The 5,848-nt window shown below is 61.2% G+C and overlaps 1 long non-coding RNA gene across 2 annotated transcripts; it reads right to left on the bottom strand.

Annotated features, from left to right (window-relative positions):
* Window positions 1-683: 683 nt before the first annotated feature.
* On the bottom strand, window positions 684-5,530 carry LOC121018044 (uncharacterized). Of its 2 annotated transcripts, none has more exons than XR_005785003.1 (2): window positions 5,136-5,530; window positions 684-1,094 (listed from the first exon to the last, which is right to left on the bottom strand). It is a non-coding gene; the product is annotated as an uncharacterized LOC121018044 (long non-coding RNA). The 2 variants fall into 2 exon arrangements; XR_005785002.1 differs by having other exon boundaries at window positions 684-1,091.
* Window positions 5,531-5,848: the final 318 nt, after the last annotated feature.

Below are 5,848 nucleotides of genomic sequence, written 5' to 3'. Positions count from 1 at the left end.
GGTCATGATCTCTCGGTTCGTGGGCTCGAGCCCCACATCGGGCTCGGTGCTAACCGCTCACAGCCTGCTTGGGATTCTGTCTTCCTATCTCTCTGCCCCTCCCCTGCTCGGGCTCGCACTTTCTCTCTCTCATATGTGTGTGTATATATATATATATATATATCAAAAATGAATAAATTAAATTAAAAAAAAAAAAGAAGGAATAGCACGGGTGAACTTGATGGCATCACGTAAAGCGGAAGATTCCAGACAGAAAAGGACAAACGTCCAACCCGCTGTTACGAAATGTGTAGGACAGGCGAATTCAGTCCGAAAGTAGTGTGGAGGTTACCAGGGGCTGGGGGGAGGGGGATGGAGAGTTATTGCCTAATGGAGACCGGGTTTCTGTTCGGGATGATGAAAATTTTGGAAATCGATAGTGCTGACAGTTGCAAACGTTGTGAATGCAGGCAAAGGCACTGAGTTCTACACTTAAAACGGTCACGATGGCTGGTTATATGTTATATATTTTTTGCCCCAATAAAACAATGGTTTAAAAAGGAAAGGGCCCAGTGAGAGGCATATAGGGGGTCCCGGTGGCCTCCCCCTCCCTGCACCATCCCTCTTGAGGGTCAAAGCCCCGAGCCCACCTCCTTGGTGGCTCCCTGACAGGCGAGCCCAGCTCAACAGGAGACAAGAAGCAATCCTATCCACTTTGTTTTGCTTCAAAGATGGATGGGGAAGGGCGAAACCATTGGCACAAATAGGGGCATGGGATGGGCGGCGGGAACCCCACAGCAGGGTTTTGGGGTGTGCTGTTGTCCTCTCTGTCCAGTCTCATAGCTTCTCTGTCAGCCGGCCACCACCTGAAGGCCGGTCAGGGGCCGCCCTCGGCCTGCGGGCCACTGCAGGAATGCGAGCCCGAGTTAGACCCTTGTTCCAACACCGGCAGCTGTCTGCCGTTGGGTACCCCGCGGCCTTCCTGGGCCACCGAGTCTGCACAGAATCGCCCCCCGCATGAGGGATAATGGTCTCCGTGTGTGAGCCTGAGACACGGGCTCCTGGTGGCTCCGGGACGTGACTGTGGCATTTCGATAACTGGCACTCAGCTCCTGCTGTAACAAAGCCTCCAGTGTCACTTCTCAGGCTTTACTGAGTGCTGCAGGCAGGGCACAGGCTTTGTTTGAATCGACTCCATTGTTCCCAAGCCGTGCAGCCTCAGGGCAGCTGCTTAACATCTCTGAGCCTCAGTTTCCTTACTAAAAAGTAGGGTAGCATCTACATCCCAGAAATGTGCAAAGTAGCGTAGGAAAAGCGCTTATCTGTATGGCACCCTGATTATGCAATATGACCTCTCAAGGGTGGCTCGTAGGTGAGGCTCTCTCTGTGTCGTGGGTTGAATGGTAACCCCAATCCTCCCGAAAAGAGAAGTCCACCTGGAACCTTCGAGTGTGATCTTTTTCGGAAAAAGCATCTCTGTCGGGTCAGGCTCAAACAACTGAGGGCGGATGTGGGGAGCCTCCTGTTCCGCCATGTTTCCTCCTAAGACACGCTGTTCGCCCTCAAGGCCAAGCGCTAGGGCCACCGCGGGGGCCGTGCAGGCTCTTGGGAAGGAGTCCCGATGCCCACTACTGCGGTATAGCTCACTTGAGTGTTGCGGGAATCACTCAAGTCATGTAGCCTTGGGGGCTTTGAAGGTTATGTGTTATTTCTGCAGTGAGCGGACGAATATTCCCCACGGGACACAGTCTGAGGCTGAAACAGCCTGGAGAGAGGGCGCTGAGGACTCCCTGGGCCCTCAGACCCCTGGCAGGGTTTGGCTGACCCGGCTTCAGCCCCAGTGTGGCCCCAGCTCCCCGGCCAATCCTCTGAGGCCCGGATGGGCCGTGACGCGAGGGGCCGGCCCTTCCAGCTCTGCCCCCCAGAGGAGGGTGGGGGTCCCAGAGGAGGAGGAACCCTTGCGGGTGCCCCCCACCTGTCCTGACCGTTCCCCCCCCCCCCCCCCCCGGAATCAGGCCCCGGCAGCAGCGGCCTTGGCCTGAGTGCCTGGGTTCGCGCGCCGGGCTGCCCAGCCCCACGGGTGTGGAACCGATTTATTCGGTAGCTTTGCTGCTGATTAGTTGCAGGTGAGTGGATGGCACGTGGTTCATGTTGTAACAATATTTTGGGACAATTAGATTGAAACCACATTGTCAGGGGGTTGCTGGCAGCTCGCCCCAGCGCTGCACTCTGTGTGCCCTTGGCGGCTCCTGGGCTGGCCGGGCCACCCCGTCCCTCTTGGGGCCCCAGGGCTGCCGGGCACGGGGGCCGGGCCTCCCATCCGCACCCCCGGCCGGCTCTCCCCGCTGGCCTCCCGCTGACCTCGGCCTCCAGTTGCTCCGGAAAACAAGTGCTGTGGGTCTCTCAGGGGAAGGGGAGGGAGCTGGGGGGCCCCCGGGTGGGACTGCCAGGCTGGATGGCCACCGCTTTCCCCCAGACGTGATCTCAGCACAACCCTGCCCCTGCCCTGCTCTCCGCCCCAGTCAACGCACCGCTAGACTGCATGCTCTAGGACGGAGGTCCCAAACCCAGTGACCCCAGAGTAGGAGGAGGCAGTCTTGCCCCCAGCCCAGCACCAGGCCATCCCTCTCACCACAGGGGGCAGGGGACTTTGCTTCCTACATACCCCCTGGGAATATGCTGAGGGCTCAGGGTCCGTCCTATAACGGGTGGGGGCTGCAAGGGGACCCCTAAGGCCAGGCCCAGGCTTAGGAAGGGGGACACTGATACGGTCTGAGCACAAGGTGGGCAGAGTGGGACCCAAGGCATGTTCCTCACTCCAGGAACAGCCAGCAGCACCCCTGGGGAGGGCCAGGGTAACAGTGATGGCACCTGTAGATGGGGATTTTACCCCCAGACAAACAAAGTCCACTTAGAGTCTGGGCGCTTGTACAGGATGAGAGGTGATGGGGGTGGAGGTGTGGCCTCAGGGGCTCAGACCCTTCCTTCCCTTCTAGAGAAGCTTGGGGGTCATACTTTGGGCAAGAGCCCCGGCCCAAAGCATTCTGGGATAGACTCTGGGATGGGGGTGGGGTGGGTGAGGGGCCCCGGGCCCCACTTCTCAGCCCTCAGACAGGTGGGTGTTCCTGGGGCCAGGATCTTTCAGCCTGTTGGGTTGGAGGGGTGCCCCAGGGGCCAGAACCCTGGCCCAGACACCTGCAGGCCTCCCAGGACCCCTTCAGAGATGGGAGGGTGTGGGGAACCCCCTTCCTCCCCCGATACCAGGCGAACCATGGTAAGGAGAGCATTTGCCCTTTGCAACCAGATGACAATGTTTATCGGGCTCCTGATTTAATCCCAATAGGGCTCGTTAGCAGTCTCTATGTTCTAATGCTTCCTGAGCACTTACCAGTAATTTTTCCAACTGGGACTTTCCTGGAGCTCTGCTCACTTACCCACTTTAGCCCCTGCTCTTCCTTCCCTGGGACCCCAGGCTCTGTCTGGCCAGCCTTCCACTCTGGGACACGGGCCAGTTCTGGGGACCAGACAGAAACACAGCTCCCGGGGCCCAGGTGTGCCTGATGTCCGGGAGGCCGCCTGGCGGGTCCGCGGCACACTCGGGGACGCCAGCTCTCCCCTCCAGTCCCCCTCTTCTGTCCCTTCTCGGCCTCCCCATGGCTCCATCCTGGGAGGCCCGGCCTCGCTCTGGGGCTGGAGGCTTGGCGCTGTGGAGGCCTCTCTGATCTCTGGGCCTTTCCTCCCACGAGTGTCTCTCAGAGTGACACCGCTCGGTCTCTGTGTCTGTGTCCTACCGGAGCCCCCGTCCGGGCCCAGGAGTGAAGAGGGGAGAGGGGGTGTGAGGGCCGGGGAATGGCTTCTGACCACGTCCTGCTCGGCCCCCGTCCCCGGTGGGCAGGAACCTCTCAGCCTTCCTCCCTGGGGCTCTCTGCTCTACTTCCGGAAGGTACAGTGAGGACAAGAGGCCGGCCCAAGCCTCCCCCTCTCCGGGTCTCCCCGGAGGAGATCTCCACGGCCCTCTACAGCCCCAGCACCCAGCGGGCAGAACACATTCACAGGATTCCTGGAAGGCGGAAAGAGACACCTGCTCCCCGACTTGAGCCGGGCTCCCGGCTCCGAAGGAGGAAGCGCTGAGACCCACCTTGTCACCAGACCTGCGGTGCCGAAGCTGGGACTGGACTCCTCGGGCCCTGAGAGCCAAGTCAGCGGTCCCCTCTCCCTGCCGCATCGGCCATCGTGGGTGACAGCAGCCCCGTCCCAATGGCTCCGGGCCGACACCGGCCAGCGCCCTCACGCTGGCGTGCAGCCTCGTTAGGCATCCCAGGGTGTCTGGAACCGTGGGGAGCCCCGACCCCCAACATAAGCGCTCCTTCCTCCTCCAGCCCCGGACAGGGCCTCGCCTGAGTAGACGTCACGGGTGCTTGTCACGCTGTCTGTGGACGTGCACATACCTTGGGTGCCCCCAGGGTGACCTCACACTAACCGGTGTGGGACAGGAAGCAGGAAAGGTGGCGAGGCCCCCGTAGGTGCAACCAGCCTCAGCTGCAAGTGGGGGTCCCCTGGGAACTGAGTCCCCTCAGCCCTGGGACTTTGGACTGGCAGCCGGTGACCTTGCTTGGGAGTGGATGCTCTTCCTCCAGCCCCAGCTGTGCCGTGACAGGCTCCAAGCCACAGGCCCACGTTCTCACAGCCCGGGACCTCATGCAGGCAAGGGTGACGCCTTAGGACACCCAGGCCCTCGCCAGTCCTCACTCCGCCACCAAGGGCCCCCCGTGCAGAGTGGAAGGGAGGCTCTCAGAGAGTGTGGGTCTTGCCTGCCTGGAAGGGGCTGAGGCACACACACACCTCTCCTTCTGGTTACAAAGTGAGGCCCGGGGGACACCTCCCAGCACCGGCCCCTCTGCTCAGGCTTCAACTTCAGGGTGTCATGCAGGTGGGGGCAGGTGCACGGCCGAGGCTGGCCAATCCGAGCAGGCCACACATTGGTCACGTGATGCGCTGGGGTGGGTCCGGGCTGTGGGCTCAGCTCCTGGCAACACCTGGTGGCCACAACCAGGGTAGGCTTGCCTTCTCGGCGTGACCCGGGACCCCCCACCCCCCGCCCGGAAGCAGTGCTGGGAATTGGAAACGCAGAGACCGTGGTGCACGGACCTGCTTACCTGGAGGCTCTGGGGCTGGGCCGCTGGTGCAGTGCCTGCTTGGGGGTGAGACCCTGGGTGGCACGGCCAGCAGGGCCTCCCGAAGCTGCTGCGTCAGGCAAGACCCTGGAAGGAGCTGGCAGGAAAAGGTCCTTTCAGGAAGAGGGTGGGGCGCCTGGGGCTCACATGACCCAGCCTGCAAAGCATCTGTAAGTTCTAAGAAGGGAAGCCTGGTGGGGGCGCCCGGGGGGCTCAGCCGGTTAAGCATTCAACTTCCGGTTAAGCATTCAGCTTCCGGTTAAGCATTCAGCTTCCGGTCAGGGCACGGTCTCACGGTTCACGGGTTCGAGCCCCGCGTCGGGCTCCGTGCTGACGGCTCAGAGCCTGGAGCCTGCTTCGGATTCTGTGTCTTCCTCTGTCTCTGCCCCTCCCCTGCTCGTGCTCTCTCTCTCTCTCTCTCTCTCTCAAAAATAAACAAACAGTAAGGAAAAAGAAGAAGAGAGGCCCTGGGCTGGGGAACTACATGGACAGTTGCAATGTCGGAGAAACGAAGACTGAGAACTGGGCTCCAGTGCCTCTGCCTTGCTTTGCTGGGCTAACGCCAGGGCCGGGTGTGATGGGTGCCACACCACCCTCTGTGTGGCCGGGTGCTGCGTGCCCTGGGTGAGGCCACTCAACCTCTCTGTGCCCGTTTCCTTGTGACGGGCCCCGCCACCCCCCCCCACCCCGCCACC

The sequence above is a fragment of the Herpailurus yagouaroundi genome, unplaced genomic scaffold, assembly GCF_014898765.1.
Source record: "Herpailurus yagouaroundi ecotype Mexico unplaced genomic scaffold, PumYag 217, whole genome shotgun sequence".
In the NCBI taxonomy this organism is placed as follows: domain Eukaryota; kingdom Metazoa; phylum Chordata; class Mammalia; order Carnivora; family Felidae; genus Herpailurus; species Herpailurus yagouaroundi.
This window is presented reverse-complemented; position numbering and strand designations above follow the sequence as displayed.